This window comes from Brachyhypopomus gauderio, unplaced genomic scaffold, assembly GCF_052324685.1.
Source record: "Brachyhypopomus gauderio isolate BG-103 unplaced genomic scaffold, BGAUD_0.2 sc357, whole genome shotgun sequence".
Lineage (NCBI taxonomy): Eukaryota > Metazoa > Chordata > Actinopteri > Gymnotiformes > Hypopomidae > Brachyhypopomus > Brachyhypopomus gauderio.
In genome coordinates, this window is record NW_027507178.1 from 48,557 (window position 1) to 67,045 (window position 18,489).

At 43.5% G+C, this 18,489-nt stretch overlaps 5 non-coding genes and 1 pseudogene across 5 annotated transcripts; all 6 read right to left on the bottom strand.

The window, feature by feature from the left end:
* Window positions 1-12,862: 12,862 nt before the first annotated feature.
* LOC143505035 (U5 spliceosomal RNA) lies at window positions 12,863-12,981 on the bottom strand. The gene has a single exon (XR_013127737.1). It is a non-coding gene; the product is annotated as a U5 spliceosomal RNA (small nuclear RNA).
* A 658-nt stretch (window positions 12,982-13,639) lies between these two features.
* LOC143504994 (U2 spliceosomal RNA) lies at window positions 13,640-13,830 on the bottom strand. The gene has a single exon (XR_013127702.1). It is a non-coding gene; the product is annotated as a U2 spliceosomal RNA (small nuclear RNA).
* A 150-nt stretch (window positions 13,831-13,980) lies between these two features.
* On the bottom strand, window positions 13,981-14,099 carry LOC143505036 (U5 spliceosomal RNA). Its single transcript, XR_013127738.1, has one exon. It is a non-coding gene; the product is annotated as a U5 spliceosomal RNA (small nuclear RNA).
* A 650-nt stretch (window positions 14,100-14,749) lies between these two features.
* Window positions 14,750-14,940, bottom strand: LOC143504995 (U2 spliceosomal RNA). The gene has a single exon (XR_013127703.1). It is a non-coding gene; the product is annotated as a U2 spliceosomal RNA (small nuclear RNA).
* A 150-nt stretch (window positions 14,941-15,090) lies between these two features.
* On the bottom strand, window positions 15,091-15,209 carry LOC143505037 (U5 spliceosomal RNA). Its single transcript, XR_013127739.1, has one exon. It is a non-coding gene; the product is annotated as a U5 spliceosomal RNA (small nuclear RNA).
* A 644-nt stretch (window positions 15,210-15,853) lies between these two features.
* On the bottom strand, window positions 15,854-16,034 carry LOC143505016 (U2 spliceosomal RNA; annotated as a pseudogene).
* Window positions 16,035-18,489: the final 2,455 nt, after the last annotated feature.

Sequence of the window (18,489 nt, forward strand, 5' to 3'; positions counted from 1 at the left end):
TGTGAATGTGTTGAAGTTTGCACAAAGTCATAATTTGGCTGAAAAAAAACTGCATCCCAATTCCAATTTATTTGACTGATGGAAATAAATTGGAATTGGGATGCCATTCAAATAAATTGGGATTGGGATCTTTTGTACTTACCAATCCCAATTCCAATTTATTTGAATGGGATCCCAATTCCAATTTATTTCCATCAGTCAAATAAATTGGAATTGGGATGCCATTCAAATAAATTGGAATTGGACGATTTGTACTTACCGATCCCAATTCCAATCTATTTGAATGGGATCCCAATTCCAATTTATTTCCATCACTTAAATAAATTGGAATTGGGATGCCATTCAAATAAATTGGAATTGGACGATTTGTACTTACCGATCCCAATTCCAATCTATTTCAATGGGACCCCATTCAAATAAATTGGAATTGGACAATTTGTACTTACCAATCCCAATTCCAATCTATTTGAATGGGACCCCATTCAAATAAATTGGAATTGGACAATTTGTACTTACCGATCCCAATTCCAATCTATTTGAATGGGACCCTATTCAAATAAATTGGAATTGGACGATTTGTACTTACCGATCCCAATTCCAATCTATTTGAATGGGATCCCAATTCCAATTTATTTCCATCAGTCAAATAAATTGGAATTGGGATGCCATTCAAATAAATTGGAATTGGACGATTTGTACTTACCGATCCCAATTGCAATCTATTTCAATGGGATCCCAATTCCAATTTATTTCCATCAGTTAAATAAATTGGAATTGGGATGCCATTCAAATAAATTGGAATTGGACGATTTGTACTTACCGATCCCAATTCCAATCTATTTGAATGGGATCCCAATTCCAATTTATTTCCATCACTTAAATAAATTGGAATTGGGATGCCATTCAAATAAATTGGAATTGGACGATTTGTACTTACCAATCCCAATTCCAATCTATTTCAATGGGACCCCATTCAAATAAATTGGAATTGGACGATTTGTACTTACCGATCCCAATTCCAATCTATTTCAATGGGACCCCATTCAAATAAATTGGAATTGGACAATTATTACTTACCAATCCCAATTCCAATCTATTTGAATGGGACCCTATTCAAATAAATTGGAATTGGACGATTTGTACTTACCGATCCCAATTCCAATCTATTTGAATGGGATCCCAATTCCAATTTATTTCCATCAGTCAAATAAATTGGAATTGGGATGCCATTCAAATAAATTGGAATTGGACGATTTGTACTTACCGATCCCAATTGCAATCTATTTGAATGGGATCCCAATTCCAATTTATTTCCATCAGTCAAATAAATTGGAATTGGGATGCCATTCAAATAAATTGGAATTGGACGATTTGTACTTACCCATCCCAATTCCAATCTATTTGAATGGGACCCTATTCAAATAAATTGGAATTGGACGATTTGTACTTACCAATCCCAATTCCAATCTATTTCAATGGGACCCCATTCAAATAAATTGGAATTGGACGATTTGTACTTACCAATCCCAATTCCAATCTATTTCAATGGGACCCCATTCAAATAAATTGGAATTGGACGATTTGTACTTACCAATCCCAATTCCAATCTATTTCAATGGGACCCCATTCAAATAAATTGGAATTGGACGATTTGTACTTACCGATCCCAATTCCAATCTATTTCAATGGGACCCCATTCAAATAAATTGGAATTGGACGATTTGTACTTACCGATCCCAATTCCAATCTATTTCAATGGGACCCCATTCAAATAGATTGGAATTGGAAGATTTGTACTTACCGATCCCAATTCCAATCTATTTGAATGGGATCCCAATTCCAATTTATTTCCATCAGTCAAATAAATTGGAATTGGGATGCCATTCAAATAAATTGGAATTGGACGATTTGTACTTACCGATCCCAATTCCAATCTATTTGAATGGGACCCCATTCAAATAAATTGGAATTGGACGATTTGTACTTACCGATCCCAATTCCAATCTATTTGAATGGGATCCCAATTCCAATTTATTTCCATCAGTCAAATAAATTGGAATTGGGATGCCATTCAAATACATTGATTTCTAAGTTTTTTTTCTTATCACTAAAACACTTCAAAAATCATTTATCCATGCTCCCCATGTCTGGTTTATGCAAGTTGGGTGTTCAGAGTGGTCAGACTGTGGTGTCCAAAACCCCACTATTTTGATGACTTGAATAAATTGGAAGTGGGATCTCCAGATCTCAGCTTTGGAACATGATAGCACAATTCTTTTACCACTCCTCTCTAAGTTTGAGTCCTCCTAACTCACTGTGTGAGTTTGGTGAAGTTTGCAGAAAGTCAAAATTTTGGCTCAAAAAAACACACACTAACCCCTTAGAGTTTTTTTGAGCCAAAATTTTGACTTTCTGCAATCTTCTCCAAACTCACACAGTGAGTCAGGCACACCTAAACTTAGTGCTGAGCGTTGAAATTTTCAAGCTATGTCATTCTAAGGCTGAGATCTGGCGATCCCACTTCCAATTTATTCAAGTCATCAAAATAGTGGGGTATTGGACAGTGGAATTTCAAAACTCTGACCACTCAGTTTGCATCAGACAGACATGGGGAGTATGGATAAATGGTTTTCTAAGCTTAAAATAAGTGTTTTTTAAAATAACTTATAACCTCATTTTACTGCATCCCAATTCCAATTTATTTGACAGGTGGAAATAAATTGGAATTGGGATGCCATTCAAATAAATTGGAATTGGACGATTTGTACTTACCAATCCCAATTGCAATCTATTTGAATGGGATCCCAATTCCAATTTATTTCCATGTGTCAAATAGATTGGAATTGGGATGATTCATGATTACCATCCCTTTTCCAATACACTCACTCACACACTCATACACACTCACTCACACACAAACACACACACACTCATGCACACACACATACACACACTCACACACACACAGACTCATACACACTCACTCACACACAGACTCATACACACACATATACACACTCACTCACACACACACTCATACACACACACATATACACACACACACACACACACACACACACACACATACACACACTCATACACACACACACACACATGTCTGAGTCCCATTGACTCACTGTGTGAATGTGTTGAAGTTTGCACAAAGTCATAATTTGGCTGAAAAAAAACTGCATCCCAATTCCAATTTATTTGACTGATGGAAATAAATTGGAATTGGGATGCCATTCAAATAAATTGGGATTGGGATCTTTTGTACTTACCGATCCCAATTGCAATCTATTTCAATGGGATCCCAATTCCAATTTATTTCCATCAGTCAAATAAATTGGAATTGGGATGCCATTCAAATAAATTGGAATTGGACGATTTGTACTTACCCATCCCAATTCCAATCTATTTGAATGGGACCCTATTGAAATAAATTGGAATTGGACGATTTGTACTTACCAATCCCAATTCCAATCTATTTCAATGGGACCCCATTCAAATAAATTGGAATTGGACGATTTGTACTTACCGATCCCAATTCCAATCTATTTGAATGGGACCCCATTAAAATAAATTGGAATTGGACAATTTGTACTTACCGATCCCAATTCCAATCTATTTCAATGGGACCCCATTCAAATAAATTGGAATTGGACAATTTGTACTTACCGATCCCAATTCCAATCTATTTCAATGGGATCCCATTCAAATAAATTGGAATTGGACAATTTGTACTTACCGATCCCAATTCCAATCTATTTGAATGGGATCCCAATTCCAATTTATTTCCATCAGTCAAATAAATTGGAATTGGGATGCCATTCAAATACATTGATTTCTAAGTTTTTTTTTTCTTATCACTAAAACACTTCAAAAACCAGTTATCCATGCTCCCCATGTCTGGTTTATGCAAGCTGGGTGTTCAGAGTTGTCAGACTGTGGTGTCCAAAACCCCACTATTTTGAAGACTTGAATAAATTGGAAGTGGGATCTCCAGATCTCAGCTTTGGAACATGATAGCACGATTCTTTTACCACTCCTCTCTAAGTTTGAGTCCTCCTAACTCACTGTGTGAGTTTGGTGAAGTTTGCAGAAAGTCAAAATTTTGCCTCAAAAAAACTCACAGGGGTACCCCTTAGGGTTTTTTTGAGCCAAAATTTTGACTTTCTGCAATCTTCTCCAAACTCACACAGTGAGTCAGGCACACCTAAACTTAGTGCTGAGCGTTGAAATTTTCAAGCTATGTCATTCTAAGGCTGAGATCTGGCGATCCCACTTCCAATTTATTCAAGTCATCAAAATAGTGGGGTATTGGACAGAGGAATTTCAAAACTCTGACCACTCAGTTTGCATCAGACAGACATGGGGAGTATGGATAAATGGTTTTCTAAGCTTAAAATAAGTGTTTTGTAAAATAACTTATAACCTCATTTTACTGCATCCCAATTCCAATTTATTTCCATCAGTTAAATAAATTGGAATTGGGATGCCATTCAAATAAATTGGAATTGGACGATTTGTACTTACCGATCCCAATTCCAATCTATTTGAATGGGATCCCAATTCCAATTTATTTCCATCACTTAAATAAATTGGAATTGGGATGCCATTCAAATAAATTGGAATTGGACAATTTGTACTTACCGATCCCAATTCCAATCTATTTCAATGGGATCCCAATTCCAATTTATTTCCATCACTTAAATAAATTGGAATTGGGATGCCATTCAAATAAATTGGAATTGGACGATTTGTACTTACCGATCCCAATTCCAATCTATTTCAATGGGACCCCATTCAAATAAATTGGAATTGGACAACTTGTACTTACCAATCCCAATTCCAATCTATTTCAATGGGACCCCATTCAAATAAATTGGAATTGGACGATTTGTACTTACCAATCCCAATTCCAATCTATTTCAATGGGACCCCATTCAAATAAATTGGAATTGGACGATTTGTACTTACCAATCCCAATTCCAATCTATTTCAATGGGACCCCATTCAAATAAATTGGAATTGGACAATTTGTACTTACCGATCCCAATTCCAATCTATTTCAATGGGACCCCATTCAAATAAATTGGAATTGGACAATTTGTACTTACCGATCCCAATTCCAATCTATTTCAATGGGATCCCAATTCCAATTTATTTCCATCACTTAAATAAATTGGAATTGGGATGCCATTCAAATAAATTGGAATTGGACAATTTGTACTTACCGATCCCAATTCCAATCTATTTCAATGGGACCCCATTCAAATAAATTGGAATTGGACAATTTGTACTTACCGATCCCAATTCCAATCTATTTCAATGGGACCCCATTCAAATAAATTGGAATTGGACAATTTGTACTTACCGATCCCAATTCCAATCTATTTCAATGGGACCCCATTCAAATAAATTGGAATTGGACGATTTGTACTTACCGATCCCAATTCCAATCTATTTGAATGGGATCCCAATTCCAATTTATTTCCATCAGTCAAATAAATTGGAATTGGGATGCCATTCAAATACATTGATTTCTAAGTTTTTTTTTTCTTATCACTAAAACACTTCAAAAACCATTTATCCATGCTCCCCATGTCTGGTTTATGCAAGCTGGGTGTTCAGAGTTGTCAGACTGTGGTGTCCAAAACCCCACTATTTTGATGACTTGAATAAATTGGAAGTGGGATCTCCAGATCTCAGCTTTGGAACATGATAGCACGATTCTTTTACCACTCCTCTCTAAGTTTGAGTCCTCCTAACTCACTGTGTGAGTTTGGTGAAGTTTGCAGAAAGTCAAAATTTTGCCTCAAAAAAACTCACAGGGGTACCCCTTAGAGTTTTTTTGAGCCAAAATTTTGACTTTCTGCAATCTTCTCCAAACTCACACAGTGAGTCAGGCACACCTAAACTTAGTGCTGAGCGTTGAAATTTTCAAGCTATGTCATTCTGAAGCTGAGATATAGAGATCCCACTTCCAATTTATTCAAGTCATCAAAATAGTGGGGTATTGGACAGTGGAATTTCAAAACTATGACCACTCAGTTTGCATCAGACAGACATGGGGAGTATGGATAAATGGTTTTCTAAGCTTAAAATAAGTGTTTTGTAAAATAACTTATAACCTCATTTTACTGCATCCCAATTCCAATTTATTTCCATCAGTTAAATAAATTGGAATTGGGATGCCATTCAAATAAATTGGAATTGGACGATTTGTACTTACCAATCCCACTTCCAATCTATTTGAATGGGATCCCAATTCCAATTTATTTCCATCAGTCAAATAAATTGGAATTGGGATGCCATTCAAATAGATTGGAATTGGGATCGGTAAGTACAAATCGTCCAATTCCAATCTATTTGAATGGGGTCCCATTCAAATAGATTGGAATTGGGATCGGTAAGTACAAATCGTCCAATTCCAATCTATTTGAATGGGGTCCCATTCAAATAGATTGGAATTGGGATCGGTAAGTACACAACGTCCCACTTCCAATCTATTTGAATGATGTCCCACTTCCAATCTATTTCCCTGTGTCTAATAGATTGGAATTGGGATGAGTCATGATTACCATCCCTTTTCCAATACACACACACACATACACACTCACTCACACACACTCATACACACTCACACACACACACAAACACACACACACACACACACTCATACACACACATATACACACTCACTCACACACACACTCATACACACACTCATACACACTCACTCATACACACACATACACACTCACTCACACACACACACACTCACACACACTCACACACACATGTATGAGTCCCCCTGACTCACTGTGTGCATGTGGTGAAGTTTGCACAAGTCATAATTTGGCTGAAAAAACAGCATCCCAATTCCAATCTATTTGACACGTGGAAATAAATTGGAATTGGGATGCCATTCAAATAGATTGGAATTGGGATCGGTAAGTACAAATCGTCCAATTCCAATCTATTTGAATGGGGTCCCATTCAAATAGATTGGAATTGGGATCGGTAAGTACAAATCGTCCAATTCCAATCTATTTGAATGGGGTCCTTAAGGCCTACGACTACAGCGCAATAGATTAATGGCTGCCATACGCCAACGCTTCGAGCTACGGACTTGCAACTTGGGATGGTCCATCGGGCCATCACAGAGACGACCTCGACCGATTTTGGGACCTCTACGTCAAATTTTGGCCCCTCAGGGGCCCCAAATGTATGAAAATTTGGGTTTGACCTTAAGGCCTACGACTACAGCGCAATAGATTAATGGCTGCCATACGCCAACGCTTCGAGCTACGGACTTGCAACTTGGGATGGTCCATCGGGCCATCACAGAGACGCCCTCGACCGATTTTGGGACCTCTACGTCAAATTTTGGCCCCTCAGGGGCCCCAAATGTATGAAAATTTGGGTTTGACCTTAAGGCCTACGACTACAGCGCAATAGATTAATGGCTGCCATACGCCAACGCTTCGAGCTACGAACTTGCAACTTGGGATGGTCCATCGGGCCATCACAGAGACGACCTCGACCGATTTTGGGACCTCTACGTCAAATTTTGGCCCCTCAGGGGCCCCAAATGTATGAAAATTTGGGTTTGACCTTAAGGCCTACGACTACAGCGCAATAGATTAATGGCTGCCATACGCCAACGCTTCGAGCTACGGACTTGCAACTTGGGATGGTACATCGGGCCATCACAGAGACGACCTCGACCGATTTTGGGACCTCTACGTCAAATTTTGGCCCCTCAGCGTCCCCAAATGTATGCTCGTGACCTCTCTGTGTTAGAAAAAAATCACTTTCAAAAGTTAGCCACGCCCAATCCGTATGACCTAAGGGTCTGTGCTCGGAGTATCTTCCTCAGTGGGTGGGTTATATTAACACTCTGGAAGCACGTGTGGATACGTGCAGGTTTGGTCCTTCAGGGGCCCCGCACACATGGTCTTGTGCTTTAAGTGTTAGAGGAGATTCTGCCTAAAAGTGCAAATTCAAATGATAGCCACACCCAAACCATATGACCTATGAGTCTGTGCATGCACTATCTTTATCAATTTGTTGGGTCTAATTACATTCTGCAGGCACGTGTGGATACGTGCAGGTTTGGTCCTTCAGGGGCCCCGCACACATGGTCTTGTGCTTTAAGTGTTAGAGGAGATTCTGCCTAAAAGTGCAAATTCAAATGATAGCCACACCCAAACCATATGACCTATGAGTCTGTGCATGCACTATCTTTATCAATTTGTTGGGTCTAATAACACTCTGCAGGCACGTGTGGATACGTGCAGGTTTGGTCCTTCAGGTGCCCCGCACACATGGTCTTGTGCTTTAAGTGTTAGAGGAGATTCTGCCTAAAAGTGCAAATTCAAATGATAGCCACACCCAAACCATATGACTTATGGCTCTGTGCATGCACTATCTTTCTCAATTTGTTGAGTCTAATAACACTCTGCAGGCACGTGTGGATACGTGCAGGTTTAGACTCTCAGGGGCCACAAGTGTGTCTGTGTTGCTCCTATTAAAAAAGGCCTACACAGCAACACGTTGACTGCTGCCAAACGCCAACGCTTCGAGCTACAGACCTGTATCTCAGGATCCTGCATCGGGCCATCACAGAGACGACCTGGACTGATTTTGGGACCCCTAGGTTAAATTTTGGGCCCTCAGCGGCCCCAAATGTATGTACATTTCTGTTTGACCTTTTGGCCTACGACTACAGCGCAATATCTTTTAGGCTGCCATACGCCAACGCTTTGAGCTACGGACTTGCAACTCGGGATCCTCCATCGGGCCATCACAGAGACGACCTCGACCGATTTTGGGACCCCTAGGTTAAATTTTGGCCCCTCAGCGGCCCCAAATGTATGAAAATATGCGTTTAAACTTTAGGCCTCTCCCTACAGTGCAATATCTTTTTTGCTGCCATACGCCAACGCTTCGAGCTACGGACTTGGGCCTTGGGATCCTCTTTTAGGCCATAACATACATGACCTCGACCGATTTTGGGACCCCTAGGTTAAATTTTGGCCCCTCAGCGGCCCCAAATGTATGAAAATATGCGTTTAAACTTTAGGCCTCTCCCTACAGTGCATTATCTTTTTTGTTGCCATACGCCAACGCTTTGAGCTACGGACTTGGGCCTTGGGATCCTCTTTTAGGCCATAACATACATGACCCCGACCGATTTTGGGACCTTTACGTCAAATTTTGGCCCTTCAGCGGCCCCAAATGTATGCTTGTGACTGTTCTGTGTTAGAAAAAAAACACCTTTAAAACTTAGCCACGCCCAAACGGTATGACCTAGGGCTCCGTGCTTACAGTATGTTGTTCCAAAGCCCTCTCAGACATCCCTTATGAAATTTCATGACCCTCCGACCTCGGGAAAGTCACTTCCTGTTCCACTTCCTGGTTCGTTTTTTGACTTCCCGCCCACTTACGGACACGAGCTTTTAGTATGTTGTTTGGGGTCCCTAACATAACTCCCCTGCAAAGTTTCGAGCCGATTGGCCCATGGGAACACCTACTTCCGGCCACGCCCACTTTTGGGGGCGGGGCTTAAATATGTTGTTTTAGGGGCCCCACACTACTCCCCTATGAAGTCTCAAGCCGATCGGCCTATGGGAACACCTACTTCCGGCCACGCCCACTTTTTGGGGGCGGGGCTTCAATATGTTGTTTTAGGGGTCCCACACTACCCCCCTATCAAGTTTCGGGCCCCTACGATATTCGGTTCTCTTCCTGTGCTCTTAACTCTAATTCTGAACTTTGTACACGCCCACCTGGGGTGGGTGGTGGCCAACATCCCAATTGCAATCTATTGTGTGTCTAACCATCCCACTTGCCATCTATTTAAGCATGCCAACAGGTAATTGCTTTTTCAATGTGTCCACGAAAAATGAATGGAAATAGATTGGGATTGGGATGCGGCCAATCAGGGTTTAGGGAGGAGCTTCGAAGTCGGGGCGTCGAATGCTGGTTCGTCCCGGGGCCCTCGACCACATATCCGAAAACCGCATGTCTAGGCCCTTCCAGAGCCTTGTAAAAAAATCAGAAAAAAATATTCCTGAAAATTATTTTCAATGGACTAGGTGAATAGGATTTGTGTCCACGAACCATCTATGAGCACTATGTGAGATAAATTGGAATTGGGATGCGGCCAATCAGGGTTTAGGGAGGAGCTTCGAAGTCGGGGCGTCGAATGCTGGTTCGTCCCGGGGCCCTCGACCACATATCCGAAAACCGCATGTCTAGGCCCTTCCAGAGCCTTGTAAAAAAATCAGAAAAAAATATTCCTGAAAATTATTTTCAATGGACTAGGTGAATAGGATTTGTGTCCACGAACCATCTATGAGCACTATGTGAGATAAATTGGAATTGGGATGCGAAAGGGTTAGTAAGGATTTGGTTGGGCGGTGTGAAAATTCCGCTTGGCGTTCGGACTCGGGCTTACAGTATGTTGTGCCGGAGCCCTCTCAGACATCCCCTATGAAATTTCATGACCCTACGACCTCGGGAAAGTCACTTCCTGTTCCACTTCCTGGTTCGTTTTTCGACTTCCCGACCACCTACGGACACGAGCTTTTAATATGTTGTTTGTGGTCCCTAACAGAACTACCCTGCAAAGTTTCGAGCCGATTGGCCCATGGGAACTACAACTTCCGGCCACGCCCACTTTTGGGGGCGGGGCTTAAATATGTTGTTTAGGGGGTCCCACACTACTCCCCTATCAAGTCTCGAGCCAATCGGACCATGGGAACACCTACTTCCGGCCACGCCCACTTTTGGGGGCGGGGCTTCAATATGTTGTTTAGGGGGTCCCACACTACCCCCCCACCAAGTTTCGGACCCCTACGACCTTCGGTTCTCTTCCTGTGCCCCTACCTTTAATTCCTGAACTTGTACACGCCCACCTGGGGTGGGTGGTGGCCAACATCCCAATTGCAATCTATTTCAATACCAAGCAAACACATGGTATAAACTAGAAATGGGATGTGGGTGGGGTTTGGGGGAGGTGTGTTGAAACCTCCCACTTGCAATCTATTTGAATAGCATGCCAACACATTGAATAAATTGGAAGTGGGATCCCTTGCCAGCTTGCCCATTATGCCACGTGCCACGACTTAAAACTGACTTCGGATCAGTGGCCGGTATCGGGCGTGGTCCACGGACAGCGCGAGGGCGCCCCTACAGGCGTCCACGAAGCCCCTATTGACTTACCAGTGTGGTCAGTAAGGAAATCACAAAGGTGTCCATTCGGCAATTTAGTTAAACGGCAATTGGGATCCAAATTCGGGTTACAATCCCATTGCCCCACTATTGCGTACAATGGCAATTTATTTAGTTCATCAAAATCCCAAAAGCCCACTACGTTTACTTACTCATTTTCTTCATCTGGCCTATTTTCTTTACTCCCCACCACTACTTCCTCCCTCACCAGCTCCCCAGAATTCTCTGCTTCATTTCCCTGTGCCCTGTTATTTGCCTCTTCCCCCATAGTGGGAGTGGCCTGTGGTCTGTTTCCCGCCGAATCTTCTGGCTCCGCCCTTCTTCTCCCTTCCCTATTCCCACCCATGCTGGCTCCCTTGTCGGCAGCCATATTGGCAGCCATATTGGCAGCCATTTTGGCTGCCTTCACTTTGTTTGCAAATGAATCAGGACAGTCTCTAAAAAGGTGGTTTTCCGCCCCGCAAAGGTTGCACTTCCTCCCATTTGGGCACTTGTCAAAGGTATGCCCAATTTCCCTACACTTTCCACAGAATATTTTAGAACATGCCTCTGCTAGATGGCCCAAGTCTCCACACTTCCTACACACCTTAGGCATCCCCCGATAAAAAATGTACCCTCTATTCTCTCCTAGTACGATCGTCTGTGGTAAATGCTTTAGACCCATGTGTCCGTGTGCGTCCTCCCATTGCTGTATGGAGATGCGCCAGGAACACGTCCAGATGCCGTCTTCATCCACCACTTTCACCGGCTTTCCTGTTACTGTACAGAATCTTTTTAACCATGCCACAATATCTTCTGGGCTCACCATTTCGTTAAACATCCTCACTATTACATCTTTTTTTGTATAATCAGTCAATTTCTCAGCTTTAAAAAGTTCAAAGTGTTCTTTTAGCTCTTTCAATCTCTCCCAGTATGTACCCAACAGAGCAGCTGTGCTAAAGCTGACATCAAAGCCTTTATTTTGGGGAAGTGCTATTATGCAATTTAATTCAATGGGACTAACACCCAAAATGCCTTGAAGGTATTTCCTAGAGAAGTCTAGTCTAGATGGTGCGGTTATCCCATCACTCCTGGGTAAAAAGGAGAAGCGCACACTGTGGTGCCTCCTCATGCCGGCACGAGCCGCCGACATGTTGGAGGCACCACACTTTAAATTTTACCTAAAAACAGTCAGTAAGATAGTCCAATAAATAGCTAAAATACTATGTAAAAAAATAATAACATAGATCAAACCAGGACTAAAAGCAAACTTTAAGAACAATTTCAAGATAACTCCTACAATAAAAGAGTTTCCTAAACAAAGTTCTAAAATTCACTTACCTTGTGTTTGATCTCTTTTCAGTAGATACACGAGCTGTGCAAAGAAGAAATTTCCCTCTCAGGATCTTCAGCCGCCGAAGCGCCGTCCGTCCCAAGAGTCGATCCCAGTCTCCGCCTTTTGATCTTAGCCAAAAGGCCGAGAAGCGATAACCTGAAATGGGCGCTGGACCGGGCACCGGCCTCGCAGGCAGGGAGGCCTCCTCCGTGGCATACCCGCCCTTCCCCCCTCTTCCAGACACCCAGCGAGCCACTCCCACCCCGCCCTAAGTTTATACTTTCTCGTTATACGGATTGTTGCGGCCCCGCCCGGAGGCAGAGCGCTCCAAAAAATCACTTTGACTCTTTGACGTTCCCCTCCACGGAAATCTTTAGTAAAAGGCGAAAGATTTGTGCGTGAATGAAGAGAAACCCGAGCTATAGCCGTGTACGCTCAGGCGTCCCGCCACGCCAACAAAGAGCCTAGCTCGTTTGTTCGCGGTAACAAGGGAGGAGCCTGCGAGGCTGTGGCTTGCTTGTTGCAAACAACAGGGCTGGCAGGCAATGAGAGAGAGAGAGAGAGAGAGAGAGAGAGAGAGAGAGAGAGAGAGAGAGAAAACAGGAACAATTTCAAAAAAAAAAAAAAAAAAAAAAAAAAAGAACAAAAACGGAGGGAAAACTGCAAACAGCCGAAAGGGGAGTGGCCTCCGCTCTCACTGCATTTGTGACCAGCTGACAATTGCAGGCAGACAGACAGAGACCACTCACCCCTTCATTCTTGCCTATTTAAGGAGTGGAGTGAGCTGCTTTGTTTTATTTATTCATTTTGGCTGCTCCCTCACATGGACAGACAGACAGACAGACAGACAGACAGACAGACAAATCAATAAATATATATACATATATATATATATATATATATATATATATATATATATATATATATATATATACACACACACACACACACACACACACACACACACACACACACACACACACACACACACCAAATAAATAAATACATTCATTCATTCATTAAAATAAAACAGGCTGATTATACCAAACAGCAACAAACTCTTTTTTTCACACAAGCTTAGGAAGGTGCACCGTTCCTGGAGGTACTGCAATACCAGGTCGATGCGTGGGGCGAACGGGGCAAGCCCCTGTTTCGCCTCCCTGTTCTAAAAATCCATTTAATATGAAGTCCTCGTATAGAGGACGTATCAGATATTAAACTGATAAGAACAGATACTACACTTGATCTTAGCCAAAAGGCCGAGAAGCGATAACCTGAAATGGGCGCTGGACCGGGCACCGGCCTCGCAGGCAGGGAGGCCTCCTCCGTGGCATACCCGCCCTTCCCCCCTCTTCCAGACACCCAGCGAGCCACTCCCACCCCGCCCTAAGTTTATACTTTCTCGTTATACGGATTGTTGCGGCCCCGCCCGGAGGCAGAGCGCTCCAAAAAATCACTTTGACTCTTTGACGTTCCCCTCCACGGAAATCTTTAGTAAAAGGCGAAAGATTTGTGCGTGAATGAAGAGAAACCCGAGCTATAGCCGTGTACGCTCAGGCGTCCCGCCACGCCAACAAAGAGCCTAGCTCGTTTGTTCGCGGTAACAAGGGAGGAGCCTGCGAGGCTGTGGCTTGCTTGTTGCAAACAACAGGGCTGGCAGGCAATGAGAGAGAGAGAGAGAGAGAGAGAGAGAGAGAGAGAGAGAGAGAGAGAGAGAAAACAGGAACAATTTCAAAAAAAAAAAAAAAAAAAAAAAAAAAGAACAAAAACGGAGGGAAAACTGCAAACAGCCGAAAGGGGAGTGGCCTCCGCTCTCACTGCATTTGTGACCAGCTGACAATTGCAGGCAGACAGACAGAGACCACTCACCCCTTCATTCTTGCCTATTTAAGGAGTGGAGTGAGCTGCTTTGTTTTATTTATTCATTTTGGCTGCTCCCTCACATGGACAGACAGACAGACAGACAGACAGACAGACAGACAAATCAATAAATATATATACATATATATATATATATATATATATATATATATATATATATATATATATATACACACACACACACACACACACACACACACACACACACACACACACACACCAAATAAATAAATACATTCATTCATTCATTAAAATAAAACAGGCTGATTATACCAAACAGCAACAAACTCTTTTTTTCACACAAGCTTAGGAAGGTGCACCGTTCCTGGAGGTACTGCAATACCAGGTCGATGCGTGGGGCGAACGGGGCAAGCCCCTGTTTCGCCTCCCTGTTCTAAAAATCCATTTAATATGAAGTCCTCGTATAGAGGACGTATCAGATATTAAACTGATAAGAACAGATACTACACTTGATCTTAGCCAAAAGGCCGAGAAGCGATAACCTGAAATGGGCGCTGGACCGGGCACCGGCCTCGCAGGCAGGGAGGCCTCCTCCGTGGCATACCCGCCCTTCCCCCCTCTTCCAGACACCCAGCGAGCCACTCCCACCCCGCCCTAAGTTTATACTTTCTCGTTATACGGATTGTTGCGGCCCCGCCCGGAGGCAGAGCGCTCCAAAAAATCACTTTGACTCTTTGACGTTCCCCTCCACGGAAATCTTTAGTAAAAGGCGAAAGATTTGTGCGTGAATGAAGAGAAACCCGAGCTATAGCCGTGTACGCTCAGGCGTCCCGCCACGCCAACAAAGAGCCTAGCTCGTTTGTTCGCGGTAACAAGGGAGGAGCCTGCGAGGCTGTGGCTTGCTTGTTGCAAACAACAGGGCTGGCAGGCAATGAGAGAGAGAGAGAGAGAGAGAGAGAGAGAGAGAGAGAGAGAGAGAAAACAGGAACAATTTCAAAAAAAAAAAAAAAAAAAAAAAAAAAGAACAAAAACGGAGGGAAAACTGCAAACAGCCGAAAGGGGAGTGGCCTCCGCTCTCACTGCATTTGTGACCAGCTGACAATTGCAGGCAGACAGACAGAGACCACTCACCCCTTCATTCTTGCCTATTTAAGGAGTGGAGTGAGCTGCTTTGTTTTATTTATTCATTTTGGCTGCTCCCTCACATGGACAGACAGACAGACAGACAGACAGACAGACAGACAAATCAATAAATATATATACATATATATATATATATATATATATATATATATATATATATATATATATACACACACACACACACACACACACACACACACACACACACACACACACACACCAAATAAATAAATACATTCATTCATTCATTAAAATAAAACAGGCTGATTATACCAAACAGCAACAAACTCTTTTTTTCACACAAGCTTAGGAAGGTGCACCGTTCCTGGAGGTACTGCAATACCAGGTCGATGCGTGGGGCGAACGGGGCAAGCCCCTGTTTCGCCTCCCTGTTCTAAAAATCCATTTAATATGAAGTCCTCGTATAGAGGACGTATCAGATATTAAACTGATAAGAACAGATTTTTTTTTTTTTTTTTTGACAATGTTTATTGAGTCTTTACATCAATAAATACAACGTCACTTTTATGTTAAAAAAGCAGCATACACATTAGATAAAAGGATGGTTAAAAGGCACAATAGTCATGCATTTTTAAAACCATTTTTGCAATCTTTTTCTCTTTTAAAAGCCACATCCTTGCATCTGTTAAAATAGTACATAAAAGGTTTTGTTACAAAAGCATTTTAAAATGCCCTTAAAACTCCAAAACAGTTTAATATCATAAAACCTTTTCAACGTCAAATTCACTACTTTGTGTATTGTCCTTTTCAGATATATTGCAAACCCTGCTCCCCCCCGTCCAAAACCACAAGGAGAGAGGAAGGCAGAGATGAACCCAGCCGGGAGGCGAGGCGTGTGCATCCGCAGCTCCTCCCGCCCTCCGTCGAGGCCCCCTCCTGTGCGTCTCCAGAGGAAGTCCTCCCCCGTGCCCGCTGTCTCCTTTCAGGCATCCGTGTCCCCTCAGGAAACGTCGGCGGGAGCCCCGGTCGGTGGTGGCAGGGACCTCCCTGCGTGTGACCTCGGCCCCCTCCTCCAAATGGCGACGCCCGGCGCCACCTGCAGCGTTGTAGTTACCATCCTTATCATAGCGTGGAGGGGCACCGTGACGCGCTTCCCCACCAGCAGGTTGCGGGAGGTCCACAGTGCGGCCGTCACGCTTGTAAGGGTGAGCCAGAGTGCCTTGAATTCTTTGGATGGTAACTTTTCTACACCCTGGCCCACCCCGTTCACCGCTAACCGGTAACTTTGCGGGTGGACCTCCCCTGCTGGCAGGCTTGGGCATTCCAGGGGGCCGATCGCGGCCCACAGGTCCCTGGCCACGCTGCACTCCCAAAGGACGTGCCGCACGGTCTCAGGCTGGCCGCAGCCTGGCCGTGGGCACACTGCCGTTGCCCCCATGCCCCGGGAGTGCATCACCGCCCGGACCGGGAGGACTTCATGGGCCACCATCCAGGTAAGGTCCTTCTGTTTGTTCCGGAGGGCCGGGTGGGCCGCGTTTGCCCACACTCTCCGAGCCTCCGCCGTCGTCATCCCCACCACTCTGCTCACCTCCTCGCGGTCCTGAACAAGGGAGACCAGAGTTTTGGCATTAGTGATGTCTTGGGTTGTGCATTTTTCCAATTCATACTTTTTTAAAAATTTCTTAATAAAAAGGTATTCGTGTGGCAATTTAAAAGATACTGGTGTTCTCAAATCTGGTTTTAAAATGCCTATTGTTTGCAGATAGGACCCCATCCAGAACCGGGCCATAATGGCCGTCTTGGTCCTGAATGGGGATGTCGCATATGCTATGTGTGCTGCTGTGAACTTGCTGCCTAAAAACAGGTGGGGGTCTGGGAGCCCCTTCCCTCCATTTTCAGGTCTCTTCTTAACTGTCTCTCTTCTCAGGCGCTCCCACTTGGACCCCCACAAGAAGTAGAAGATCGCTCGATCCAAACCTAAAAGAAAACTCCTTGGGGGACTAAAAACAGAGCACAGTAATAAAAGCAAAGGTAAGATCACCGCTTTTATCACTAAAATTTTTCCTTCCAGGGTCAGTTGTCGTAATCCCCATAGTCCAAGTCTCTGTCTAACTTTCCCTAATGTCTCTGTCCAATTTCCACTCCCACCCCCTGTCTTGTCAAATTTTAGTCCTAAAATCTTGATGTTTGTCTCTTTAAAATTTACCCCTAAAACCGTCCGTACGTCAGTCCATGGCCCGAAGAGCTGTGCCTCTGTCTTGTTGCGGTTTAGTTTGGCCCCGGAGGCCCCCCCAAACCACTCTGTCACCTCCAGGGCTCTCTGGGCTGACACCATGTCTGTACATAAGACCGTCACGTCGTCCATGTATAGGGAACATGTCACCGTCAGTCCCCCTGGCAGAGTCAGTCCATTGATCCATTGGTCCCTTCTCAAGATTTGCGCCAGTGGTTCCATACATGTGACGAACAGGAGCGGGGATAAGGGACAACCCTGCCGTACTCCTGAGCGAATAGTAATCGCCTTGGAGAGGTGCCCATTTACCATAATTCTACTATTGATGTCGCTGTACAACAGGCCCACCCATGCTATAAACCTCCCCGGGAACCCCATCTTTTGCAGTACCTGAAACAGGTACTGGTGTGAGACCCGATCAAAAGCTTTTTCGAAATCTAAATTTAGTGCTAATAACCGAATGTTTCTGTCTCTCACATAACAGATGGAGTCACGGATCAGGATCAAGTTGTCCGTGATCCGCCGCCCTGGCACCGCACAAACTTGATCCGGGTGGATCACGTCTTCTAAAACCATTGACATTCGTCTTGCTAAAAGTCTGCTAAAAACCTTGCAGTCGACGTTTAAAAGTGTAATGGGTCTCCAATTTCTAATGTCTGATTTGTCCCCCTTTTTGTATAATAACGTCACTATCCCTTTCTTAAAACTGTCCGGTAAAACGTCAGTGGTCTGAAATTCTGTAAACACACAT